The 13,309-nt window shown below is 39.3% G+C and overlaps 1 protein-coding gene across 4 annotated transcripts in view; it reads left to right on the top strand.

Moving 5' to 3' along the window:
• Nucleotides 1-13,309, top strand: part of ZNF565 (zinc finger protein 565) — a 31,110-nt gene that overhangs the window by 1,013 nt on the left and 16,788 nt on the right. The window contains exons 2-4 of one of the 4 annotated variants that reach the window (XM_030297724.1): nucleotides 8,268-8,427; nucleotides 10,941-11,027; nucleotides 12,624-12,692. The gene's annotated coding sequence lies outside the window, so the exon portion shown is untranslated. Of the gene's footprint in view, nucleotides 1-8,267; nucleotides 8,432-10,940; nucleotides 11,028-12,623; nucleotides 12,693-13,309 lie in introns of all 4 variants that reach the window. The other 3 variants (XM_030297726.1, XM_030297728.1, XM_030297729.1) reach the window with 3 other exon arrangements.

Raw genomic sequence — 13,309 nt, 5'->3', positions numbered from 1 at the left:
AGTGATTGCCTCAGCCTCTCCCAGTGACACTGGTATTGGACATGTTATCCAGTCTTATCCGACTTCTGTCTCTTGTGTAGAGGTCAAAATGTCCTACTTACTCATTATCTCTCTCTTTTTTTTTTCTAAGTCTTCTCCAAGAGAGATGTTGAGAGGAAAAGGAAAAAATTGCTATTGAACATCCAAAAGCGAAGTTCAAGGTGCATTAGGTTTTCTTCCTTCCCTGAGACCCTTGTTTTTCATGACATTCTTTTCTTGTTCTGAAACTTCTTGCCTAACTCCTCCTCCCCCACAAAGTGACCTGGTCTCCAGTATTTGCCATTGGAGTAAATTATTGGGAGCCCTCGAAATGAACTGAAAGGTTCATATACCCCCATTCCCTGCACACCTAATGTTCATTAAACATTTTTTTTGACTTTTCATTTTGAATTAGTTTTAGACTTAAAACTGTTGCAAAAATAGAATTCCCACATACTCTTAACCTACTTCTCCATTTGAAGGGGGTTCATGAGGGAATGGTCGAGAAAGAATTCTTGAAACAAGAAATACAAAAAGGTGGTTTTATTATAGCACAGAGATAGGACCCATGGGTAGAAAGAGCTGCACTGGGATTGTGAGGAGCAACTGATTATACACTGTGGAGTTGGGGAAGGTAAAGACAAAGGAAGTTTCCGAAAGGATTTTCATATGTTAAGACTTACAGGATCCTGGAGAACTGACTATTGTCAAACTAAGTGGTTTTTCTCTCCAGCAAGGCATTCACATTAAGATCAGGAGTTTCCTGAGGAATGTTATACCCACCCGCCTCAGGTATTTGTCAATGGGCTGCAAGTTATAAGGAAATTTAATTTTATCTACATTTCTTTTGCCTTTGTTCTCTACATCATTACCATTTTACATAATCACAGTACATGATAAAAACCAGGAGATTAACATTGATACATTACTACTAACTCATCTACAAACTTTATTCAAATTTCATCAGTGTCCCTTAGTGTCCTTTTTCTGCACAAGGATCCAATCCAGGATCATATGTTGCAGCTAGTTGATAAGTCTTCTTAGTCTTTGTTCTGGCACAGTTCCTCAGTCTTTTTGTCTCACTTGACCTTGACACTTTTAAAAGGTATTGGCCATTTGTTTTATAAATTATGCAATGTAGAATGTTCCCCTATTTGAGGTTGTCACATGCTTCCTTGTAATTAAATTCAGGGTATGCTTTTGAGACAAGCATACCCCAAAAGTGATGTGTTCTCAAGACGTCCTATTGTGAGACCTAAGAGATCAATTTGCCTCATTACTAGTGGTAACTTTAATCACTTGGTTAAAGTGGTTTCTGTCTGATTTCTCCACTGCAAAGTTGCCATTTTCCCCATTATAGTTAATATGTGTCTTGAGAAATATCTTAAGCCTATATAAATATCCTGTTTCTCATCCTACTTCCACCTGCAAATCTTAACACTCATTGATAATTTTCCCCTGAAAATGTCATTACCGGCTATTTGCCAAATGGTGACTTAAGAAAAATTTTTTTAGGGGCGCCTGGGTGGCTCAGTCAGTTAAGCATCTGGCTTCGGCTCACATCATGATCTTGCGGGTTTGTGAGTTCAAGCCCCATGTCGGACTCTGTGCTGACAGCTCAGAGCCTGGAGCCTGCTTCAGATTCTATGTCTCCCTCTCTCTCTGCCCCTCCCCTGCTTGTGCTTTGTCTCTGTCTCAAAAATAAATAAACACCAAAAAAATTTAAGAAAAAATTTTTTAATGTTTATTTATTTTTGAGAGAGAGAGAGCGCATGAGCGAGAGAGTGGGGCAGAGAGAGGGAGACACAGAATCCAAGGCAGGCTCCAGGCTCTAAGCTGTCAGCACAGAGCCTGTTGTGGTACTCAAACCCACAAACCTGAGCCAAAGTCAGATGCTTAGCCACCCAGGTGCCCCCCAAATTTCCATCCTTCCTTCTACATTTGACAAATAGAATACTACTGTCAGAAGGAGATATTCCTTCTCCCCGACTTATTTATTTACTAAATTATTTATGTAAGTATAGATTGGATTTTTTTTTTAATTCTGTAGGTTGCATTTCATTACTATCACTATTTTATTCCTTAAATAACTCGAGATTTGGCCACTGGGAGCTCCTTCAAGTTGACTTTTTAGTGTGTCCTTTCAGTGTGTTCCCTTTATTGTTTTTTTTTAGTACTGCCATATTTTCTGGTAACACAAGATGTTCCAGGCTATTTTGTTATCCGAAACTGGGTTTACCTCTTGGTGGGTGTCAAGCCAAAACACACAACCAGCCAAAAAATAGAAGAAGGAAGAGTTTTACTTCTGCTAAGTAAAGGAGAACACCAGGGATCTTCCCCAAAGCAGTGTCTCCCTGAACAATAGAATTGGGGAAGTTTTACACTAAGGGTGCATACATCTTAAGGGCCTTGTACAATGGGGAATATAGCATGGAATTGGGGTAAAAGTCATCTTAAAATGACTGAGTCCAGGGGCACCTGGGTGGTTTAGTCGGGTGAGCATCTGATTGGCTCAGGTCCTGAATCCCGGTTTGTGAGTTTGAGCCCTACGTTAGGCTCTGTGCTGACAGCTCAGAGCCTAGAGCCTGCTTTGGGTTCTGTGTCTCTCTCTGGCCCTCCTGTGCTCCCACTCTGTCTGTCTGTATGTCTCTCTCTGTCTCAAAAATAAACAAACATTAAAAAAAAAGAGTCTAGGTCAAAGTCATGAGGGCTGGCAAAGGACGGCATCATCAATTGGTCTGGTATCTGAGTTCTCAAAGGAGTTTAAATCCTGAAAATATAACCCAAGAATGTATACATCAAGTTAGTTTTCTTCACTTTTGAATCAGCACTGTTAGTTTTAGCAGCCAATTTGTTGTCCCTGATATGATTAAGTTATCTCCTGGCCTGATAGTGGCTGTTCTTACTTTCTTTCACAAGATGGCCAGGAGCCTGAAATGACTTTTCTTATAGCAAAAAACCTATGTCTGTCTCTTTTTTCCCCAGGGACCCCTAACTCTTTCTGCTTATACTGTCCCAGCCCCAGTTCTGGAACATGCACATTTCCCAGAGAAAACTGGCTCCTTTTATTAGAAAATCATGTTTAGAGGGGTGCCTGGATGGCTTAGTTGGTTTAGCATCCTACTCTTGATTTCAGCTCAGGTCATGATTTCACAGTTCATGAGTTTGAGCCCCACGTCAGGCTGTCTCCTGTCAGCATGGAGTCTGCTTTGGATCCTCTGTTCCCCTCTCTCTCTGCCCCTGGCCTGCTTGTGCGCGCTCTCTCTCTCTCTCTCTCTCTCGCTCTCTCTCTCTCTCTCTCTCTCTCTCGTGCACACCCAAAAGTATATAAAATATTTTTAAAAAATTGCTAACCTACACTCCCATACCTCATATACCTCTTTTTATTTTTAGTCTTACAGTATATAGTAAAAGGACACCTTTCCCTACACCTTTCTGCATGGTGATGTTACTCATTTATAACATAGATAAATTCATTTGTTACTTTTTGTATTTTATTTTGGCTTTACACACACACATACATCCTGGTTGATTGTAATTATTTTTTGAATGCATGAAACATTACCATGGTTCTAAAAGCCATAATTAGACAAAAGATCTACGCAGTCACTCAGCTGGCTTACAGTCACTTATTTTTAACTGTCTCTACACCCAGTGTGGGGCTCAAACTCACGATCCTAAGATCAAGAGTCCCGTGCTCTGTGACTAGGCCAGCCAGTCACCCATCATTGCAGTGTTTTTTGTTTTTTAATTTTTATTTATTTTTGAGAGAGCGAGACAGAGAATCAGAAGTGAGCTCCAGGTTCGGAGCTGTCAGCACACAGCCAGACTCAGGACTCAGACTCCACCGTGAGATCATGACCTGAGTGGAACTCTGAGGCTTAACCAACTGAGCCACCCAGGTGCCCCCCTCACTGTGGTTTTGATGTGCCTTTTCCTAACAATTGATGATGTTGGGGATCTTTTTATGTGTTTATCGGCCATTTGAATATCTTTGGAGAAAGATTTAATTTTAATCAGATTGTTTTTCCTTGCTACATTGTAAGAGTTTTGTAAGTAAGTATCAATTGTAAGTATCAATCCCTTTTTAGATACATGACTTATAGACATTTGTTCCCAGTCCATGGATTGCCTTTTTACTCTTAATAGTGTCCTTTGATGCACAGAAGTTTTTTAATTTTGGTAAAGTCCACAATATATCTATTTTTTCTTTTGTTGTCTGTGCTTTCTTTGTCATACCCAATAAATCATTAAATTAATTAATTAAATCCAATATTGTGAAAATTTTTCCTTATGTTTCTTCAAAGAGTTTTATAGTTTTAGTTCTTATGTTTGGAACTGTTATACATTTTGAGTTAGTTTTTGTATATGGTATTAGATAGGGATCCAACTTCATTCTTTTGCATACGGATATCCAGTTTTCCCAATACTATTTGTTGAAAAGACTGTCCTTTTTCCCATTGAATGGTCTTGGGTCTTCTTGTTGAAAACTATTTGACCATATATGTGAGGGTTTCCATTCTATGTCACTGGTCTAGGTATCTGACTTCGTGGCAGTACCACACTGTTTTGAATACCATAGCTTTGTAATAAGTTTTGAAATCAGGAATTGAGAGACCTCCAACTTTGTTGTTTTTCAAGACTGTACGTTCAAGGGCATATAGGTGGCTCAGTCCATTAAGTATCCAACTTTGGATCAGGTCATGATCTCACAGTTCGTGAGTTCAAGCCCCACTTCAGGTGGGCTCAGAGGAGCCCCACTTTGGGTAAGCTCGAAGGAGTCTCACTTCAGGCTCTGTGCTGTCAGCGTGGGATTCTCTCTCTGCCCCTCATGGGATTCTCTCTCTCTCTCTCCCCCTCTTTCTCTGCCTCTCGTTCACTTGCACCCACTCTTTCTCAAAAACAAAACCAAAAAAGACTGCTCCTTCAGATTCTGTGTGTATTTTATGATGAATTTTTCTATTTCTGCAAAAAATAGTATCATTGGGTTTTGATAAGGATTCCATTGACTCTGTGTATCACGTTAGGCAATATTGGCATCTATCTTGATCAGCTGAGACTGTTCAGTTATGGAAGCTGGAATTCTGAGATCAGGATGTCAGCATAGATAGTTTCTAGTTGGGCTCTCTTTTTGGCTTACAGTTGTCCACCATCTTGCTGTATCTTCACAGAGAGAGAGAGAAAAAACAAGCTCTGGTGTGTCTTCCACAATGGCCCTGTCTTCGAATACAGTGACATTAGGGGTTAGGACTTCAACACATGAATTGGGGGTGGACGACCCAATTCTGGTGGGGAGGGGGAAATCTTAGGCAGGCTCCACACTCAGCATGGAACCCAATGAGGGGCTCAATCCCATAACACTGAGATCATGACCTGAGCCGAAATCAAGAATTGGACGCCCAACCAACTGAACCACCTAGGTGCCATATTCCAGAAGATTTTCAAAGATACTCATGACCCCTGAAAATTTAAAACCAAGGATAATAATACCTGATAATAGCCTTTGAGATGTCTCAAATTTGCACCCAACAGTAGGGAAAGAGAAGAGGAATGTTCCATCATCTATTATATTCATCCAGCTAATAAACAATGTGCTTACAAAGCTTTAATGAGAACAATGAAAAGGATGTCATAAACAAAATGATAAATTAAAAAGTGCTCAGGTTTTGCAAAGATCCTACCCAAAAATCTTCTAATTAGTGATTGAATGGAGAAGCTCGCTGTGTGTCTGGCACCATTCTTTCTACTTTACATATGCTGTTTTATTTAATTTGAACTTTCTTGAAAATTGGTCATTCACAGAATATTTTTGATAATGAAGCTATATCAATGTATCAAGAAATATGAATCAACATTTAAAGGACTGTTAAAGAACTTTTAGTTGTTATTGGTTTCAATCACACTAATTTCTTTTCTTGATCCCATTCATGTCATAAACGTTGTCTCAATTTTTCCTAATTTATTCTACTACCAGAAAAATAAATACTGTCTACAACTATGGTTATTTATTTTTGGTTTGGTTTGGTGGGTTTTTTTTTTTTTTTAAGAGAGAGAGAGAGACGGTGGGGAAGGGCGGAGGGAGAAGGAGAATCTTAAACATGCTCTGTACCCAGTGCCAGAGCTCAATGCAGGGGCCCCACACAGACCTCAGTCTCAAAACTGTGAGATCATGACCTGAGCCGAAATCAAGTGTCTGAAGCTTAAGTGGCTGAGCCACCCAGGTGCCCCTGGTTATTTATTTTTAAATGGAAACAATATTTTTATGATTTTTCTTGTGAAAAATATAAGGTTAATGTAAAAATAGAAATTTGCTAAAAATTCTTTCATCCAGAAATAAATATTCTTAATATTTTGGTGGATATACTTCAAATATTTTTCTGTGGGATTTTATAGAGGGGTATCACTTGTGTATAAATTCTGTAACCTGCCTTCATTATTTAATAATGTATTACATGGTAATGTTGTATTTTATAGTCACTATGTAGTATTTCATTACATGGGGGAACCTGGGTGGCTCAGTCGGTTAAGTGTCCAACTTTGGCTCAGGTCATGATCTCACAGTCTGTGAGTTTGAGCCCCACGTTGGGCCATGTGCTGACAGCTCAGAACCTGGAGCCTGCTTCAGATTCTGTGTCTCCCTCTCTCTCTCCCTCCCCGCTTGAGCTCTGTCTCTCAAAAGTAAATTAACGGTAGTATTTCATTATCAAGATAACCCTAATTTTTTCATTTTTGCCTACTAAAGAGAATTTGTATTTCTATAATTTAGTTATGAGCTATTCCCAAAAGTGTTTTTGTGCATGCCACTCACATAGTTTTCAAGTTTATTTCTTTTTCACAGAGAGAGAGACAGAGCATGAGTGAGGGAGGGGCAGAGAGAGGGAGACACAGATTCTGAAGCAGACCCCAGGCTCTGAGCTGTCAGCACAGAGCCCAATGCGGGGCTCAAACTCACGGACCACGAGATCATGACCTGAGCAAGTCGGACGCTCAACCAACTGAGCCACCCAGGTGCCCCTACCACTCACATATTTTTATAATGGATTCCTTTGGGACATTAGAAATTTATTAAGAATTTTCAAAGGTGCAAAATCCTAATCTAGAACTCAGGGAGACAAATTGCTTTTTAAAAGTTATAGTCTCGGGGCTCCTGGGTGGCTCAGTTGGTTAAGCATCTGACTCTTGATTTCGGCTCAGGTCATACTCTCATGGTTTGAGAGTTGCAATCCTGTGTTGGGCTCCTCACCAACAGCATGAAGCCTACTTGGGCTTCTCTCTCTGCCCCTCCCAGACACCACTCTCTCTCTCTCTCTCTCTCTCTCTTGCTCTCTCACTCTTTCTCTCAAAATAAATAAACTTAATTTTTTTTTTTTTTTTTTTTTTTAAGTCATAGTCCCTGTGTGCCTGGCTAGCTTAGTTGGTGGAGCATTCGACTCTGGATCTCAGGGCTGTGAGTTCGAGCCCCATGTTGGGTGTGGAGATTACTTAAGGGAAAAAATAAAAGTTATAGTCTTTATTTACTTTTAAAGTGCAAATAACATAATAGGTGAGACAAAAGTAGTATACAGATATTCAAAGTAAAGGATGATAAAGAGCACTATTTTATCCTGATAGTAATGCTGTGATAATTCATAAGAGGGAGATAACTTGTGTGACCAGAACAGTCATTGTCTTATTATTGACCATGACCATGACCATATTATTGACCATTGTCATATTGACCATGTCTAAGTCAAACTGATCTCATAAGTGCTCTGTGGAGGTAAATTAGTTTTCTTGAGTCCTATACAAGACGTGCAGTTTTTTTATTTAAAATGTATATTTTTTTTAATATTTATTTTGAGAGAGAGAGAGAGAGAACAAGCATGAGTGAGCAGGGGAGGGGCAGAGAGAAAGGGAGAGAGAGGATCCAAAGCAAGCTTTTCATTCTGTCGTTGCAGAGCCCAATGCAGGGCTCAAACCCACAAGCCATGAGATCATGACCTGAGCCGCAGTCAGACACTTCACCAACTGAGCCACCCAGGCACCCCAAGGCTTGTAGTTTTCATCATTCTAATCATCAAAAATCCAAAGTATGACCAATGGGGCAAGCTAAGTTTGTAGCTGTTTAGAGAACAGTGGGGCAGGTACAGAAGCATAATAGACTCATCTGGCAAGAAGAGCTGAAAGGAAGCACTGTTACACACTGTTATATACTGTTATACATAATATATATATATGTAATATACTAATGACTTTTCATTCTTTTCCAGGCAGGACTACAGCATACATGAATATAGTTACAAAATCAAGAAGTTTGCAACTACTGGGAGCTGACAAAGCAAAAACAAAAGCGATTCTGTGAAAATACAACTGTTTTTAGAATATCCTAAGCTATTATTTTATGTTCAAGGGAAGATTGCTTAAAAAAAAGTAAGTATTTTCTTTTTTATCTGCTACTTAGGGATAGCTTACATTTAACAGAACTTAAAAATAATTTAAAAATTAATACATAATTATTGAAAAAAACATACACTTTAGTTAAACGAAGAACATTGAAGATCACAGCCCGAAATAACCAAAGTAATCTTTAAAGACAAAACTTCCTAGACATTTTTCATGTAATTTGTCTGTCTATATTGTCTGTATTGATGTATCTGTGTATTTTACAGATAGGAGCACATGAGCACATTTGTAACTTTTTTTTTTTCCATTTAACCATACCTGCAACATTTTTATGTTGTTATTAGCTATTATATTACTACTAAATTTGTGAGTACTTAGAATTACTGTTTTATAGAAATCTTTCATTTAGTTAAACTCCCTGCTCTTGTCTTACTCAGAAAACCGAATATTGCCTGGAAATGTATATATCTCATTGTAATGATTTTTGGTTGATGTTTATACTGGGGAAATGTATGTTTACATCAATAAAATTCAATACATCATTTAAAATATAGCATATAAGGGTGTGCCTGGGCAGCTTGATCAGTTGGGCGTTTGACTTCAGCTCAGGTCATGATCTTGCAGTTCGTGGGTTAGAGCCCTGTGTCAGGCTCTGTGCTAACAGCTCAGAACCTGGAGCCTGCTTGGGATTCTGTGTCTCCCTCTCTCTCTCTCTATCCCTCCCCTACTCATGCTCTCTCTCTCTCTCTCAAAAATAAGATAAACATTAAAGAAAAAAAGAAATACAATTAATAAAACATCAATCATGCAAATATTTTGACAGGTACATAGATTGGTGTGTTAACAAAAGGGATATGCTGATGTTCATGATGCTCAGAGCAACTAGTTGTTAATAATTGGTGATCAAGAAGTGATGTTTTGGGGCGCCTGGGTGGCGCAGTCGGTTGAGCGTCCGACTTCAGCCAGGTCACGATCTCGCGGTCCGTGAGTTCGAGCCCCGTGTCGGGCTCTGGGCTGATGGCTCAGAGCCTGGAGCCTGTTTCCGATTCTGTGACTCCCTCTCTCTCTGCCCCTCCCCCATTCATGCTCTGTCTCTCTCTGTCCCAAAAATAAATAAACGTTGAAAAAAAAAAAATTAAAAAAAAAAAAAAAGAAGTGATGTTTTAAGAAAATTTCAATCTAATACAATACTTTATTTTTTTTTTAAATTTTTTTTAATGTTTATTTATTTTTGAGAGAGAGAGAGACAGAGTTGAGCCAGGGAGGGGCAGAGAGACAGGGAGACACAGAATCTGAAGCAGGCTCCAGGCTCTGAGCTGTCAGCACAGAGACTAATGTGGGGCTCGAACTCACAGACCCCAAGATCATGACCTGAGCTGAAGTTGGACGCTTAACCGACTGAGCCACCCAGGCACCCCTAATACAATACTTTATTATATGTAGATTTTTTGTGTGTGTTCAATTATGTTTTAGGAAATTATTTGGGTGCTTTGTGTTAAAATGTGATGCATTATATTTTTCACATTTTAAATAGTGGGAAAAAGGCTCTGATTAGAGTTCTTGCACAGAATGATTGCTTTTTAGGAATAGATTACTAATGTTAAGGTGGAGATACCTCTATATGTCTAATTCTCATGACCTGGCAACTTCTCCCAGTCCCTGTGTGATGTGGGACCTCTGGCCTCTAAAGAATAAGAATGTCTATCAATTTAGATAGAGAAAATCCAGGGATGTAGCTTCAAGCTTCACCAAGTGGTATATGGATGGCTAAACTTTGCTCAGAAGAATTGTACGAAGATTTGATGGTAGGATCTGGAGAAGCATGGTTTTGCTAGGTCAAGATCAACTTATCCTATAACTCATAATCTCTCTCTTTGGGGCCTTGTGTTTCACATTGTATGTTTGTGAAAAATCCCTTTGAGGTGTATGGAGTTGGAAATTAACAGCTCTGCTCTGTTATTTCTGAAGTTTCCTCTGACTTTTTTTTTTTTTGTAACGTTTATTTATTTTTGAGAGAGAGACAGAGTATAAGCGAGGGAGGGGCAGAGAGAGGGGGAAACACATAATCTGAAGCAGGCTCCAGGATCTGGGCTGTCAGCACAGAGCCCAATGCGGGGCTCAAACCTATGAACTGTGAGATCATGACCTGAGCCAAAGTTGGACACCTAACTGACTGAGCCACTCAGGCGTCCCCATGGATGTACACACGCATCCATGTAGGCAGAGTCCCAGACCAAAGTAGATTCCACCAATCTATAGCTATACCATCTGAAACACATGGTCCCCCTGGCCACACATCAGGGAATAGAAAAACTAGAGAATTATGCAGTCCTGTCAGTGCCTCAGATTGAAGTGACACACATCACCGCAGCTCAGATTCCATTGGCCAAAACCAGTTTATGGCCTTGCCTAACTGCAAGAGTCTGGAACATGTCATCTATGTACCCAGAAGGAGAGGAAAACTGAATAATGGGGAAATAATAGTAATTAAATTAATGTCTGCCACACTGGCTAAGACCCATTTCTTTTCGTGTGTGTAGGAAGTTGCTTCTGTAAATTAAATGTGATTTCTCTTTGGAGCAAGGAGGATATCCTGGATTGAGGGTTGACAAGAGGTCTGTGCACAGGTGAGTGAGCAGACTAACAAAAATGGAAGGCTTTCATATGAAAGCTCACTTCTGTGGGCATTCAGGAGCTTTATGTTATTATTTGAGAACAAGCCCCTAAAAGGCTGTAGAACTATAGAGAAAATCAATCTCCTTCAGCATATAAGTTCTCCAAAACACCTCACTGTCACTCATGAATCATTCCATTCATATTTCCTTTTATAATTCACCCCTCTGAACAAAGAGGAAGGTATAAATTATTTATGATTATAAAACATATGCTTAAGGGAAAACTTGAAAATATAGAAAAAAAACAAGATTCCCCCTGTAATTATACACACAGAGACAAATGTAAAAACGTAATTAAAAATTCTTTCAGTCCATCTTCTGTGCACACACACATGCATATATAGAACGTATGTATATTTTTCCTATAAAAATAGGATTACACTACACTTACTACTTCGTTAGCTACCTTTTTTGTCCAGCATTGTTTAACATCTTAACACCAACAAATATATGTGTTCATTTTTTGGCAACAGTGTTCCCACTGTGTGGATATACTGTAATTTATTTATTTAACCAATCCTCCTTTTTAAGTTCTTTTCCAAGTTGTTTCCAGTGTCAGCAGTGTCTCCATCATGTAGCCCACACACATCTTTTGGATAGTCTCAGCTGTGGAATTGCTTCATCAGAGGACATACATAGTTTAATTTCTGTTAACATTGCCTTGTTGGAAGTTTACACAGCTAGAGCCCACTGTGTCTGTGATATGTTATAATAATCTCAAGTATTAGAGTCTGAAACAGAACTCATAATTGGTTTATTCAGACCTGCTCCTCTCAGGGTTCTTTGTGTTAAAAAATGACAACTTCATACTTCCATTTCCTCAAGCCAAATACCTTAGCATCATTATGGCTTCTTCCTCCTTTTTTTTTTTTTTTTTTTTTTATTTTATACCTAAAATCAACAAATCCCATCAGCTCTACCTTCAGAGAATGTCTAATCTGATCAAGTCTCATCACTCCCCCCCCCCACCACCATCCGTAATGCAAGCCACCCTCACCCCTTGCCTGGATTACTACAGTTACCTACCTTCTCACTGGTCTCCCTGCTTCCCTCCCCTTGTCTTCTTCCTTCACTTTCTTTGCATGATCCTTTTAAATATAAATCAGAGTGTGCCATTCCTTGCCTTAAACCTTTAGTGGCTTCCTGTCTTATTCAAGAATAAAAAGCAAAGTTCTTACAGTGGCCCACAAGCCCCATGTGATCAGCTTCCAGACACCTCTGTCACCCAAATGAGCTGCTGACTTTCTCTTGCACACTCCATTCCAGCCACCCTAGTCCCCTTTATTAATCAAAGAAAGTCTGCTCCTGCCTTGAGGCCTTTGCAGTTACTGTTCCCTATACTCTTAGATACCTGCATTTATCACTCCACTCACTCGGTGCTTACATATCACCTTCTCAATGAAAAGCCTTCTCAGGCCACCTTCCATTTCCCCAAAGCTCCCTATCCTCTAACGCTTCTTAATTTTTTTACATAGAATTTGGGCCACCTGACATATAAATAGTATCAATGTCAGTATATCAATATTTGTTATTGTCTCTTTCCATTAGAATGTGAGATCCACTGGGACAGGGACTGGATTTATTATCTTCCTCACACCTAGAACCATGCCAATTGAGGTAGGAGCTCAGTAAATCTGAAAGAATTTTTGACTCTTCTTTCTCCATCTCCGTATCTAATCAGATGCCAGAGCTTGTTGATTTTACTTCTGTACACCTTGAAATTATACCTTCCTTTTTATCTTCACTGCCATTATTCTTCATCAGGTCCTTTGTTTGCTTGCAAAAGTATAAGCACCTCTCAGTTGATCTCTCTGTCTCCAGTTTTACTCCTCTCCAATAAAATATTCTGGCCATATTGACCCTATCATTTCCCTCTTTAAATTCTTCAGTGGCCTTCCATTCATTAATGGGTGAAAAACAAACACTTATATATTCAGTTAGTAGTCATTGGACCCTTCTCCTCCAGACAGCATGGCAGGTGCCAGTCACAGTGATGATGATGCCTGGTCTTTGTCCTCATTGTTATTTTATTTCACTCATTAGCCTTCATTTTCTAACCCCTGATGTCATCGCCAGCATAAACTTCCTCTAGATTCTAAAACTAATTAAATTTAAATATAATTAAAAATTTAGAGAAAAATCCAGTTCCTCAGTCCTACTAGACACTTTTTACATACTTAGTGCATGTGGCTAATGCCAAATTATTGAGGGTACAGATGTGAAGATTTCCATCA

The sequence above is a fragment of the Lynx canadensis genome, chromosome E2 (assembly GCF_007474595.2).
Source record: "Lynx canadensis isolate LIC74 chromosome E2, mLynCan4.pri.v2, whole genome shotgun sequence".
In the NCBI taxonomy this organism is placed as follows: Eukaryota; Metazoa; Chordata; class Mammalia; order Carnivora; family Felidae; genus Lynx; species Lynx canadensis.
Note: the sequence above shows the minus strand (reverse complement) of the source record. Positions and strands in the feature narration are given on the sequence as shown.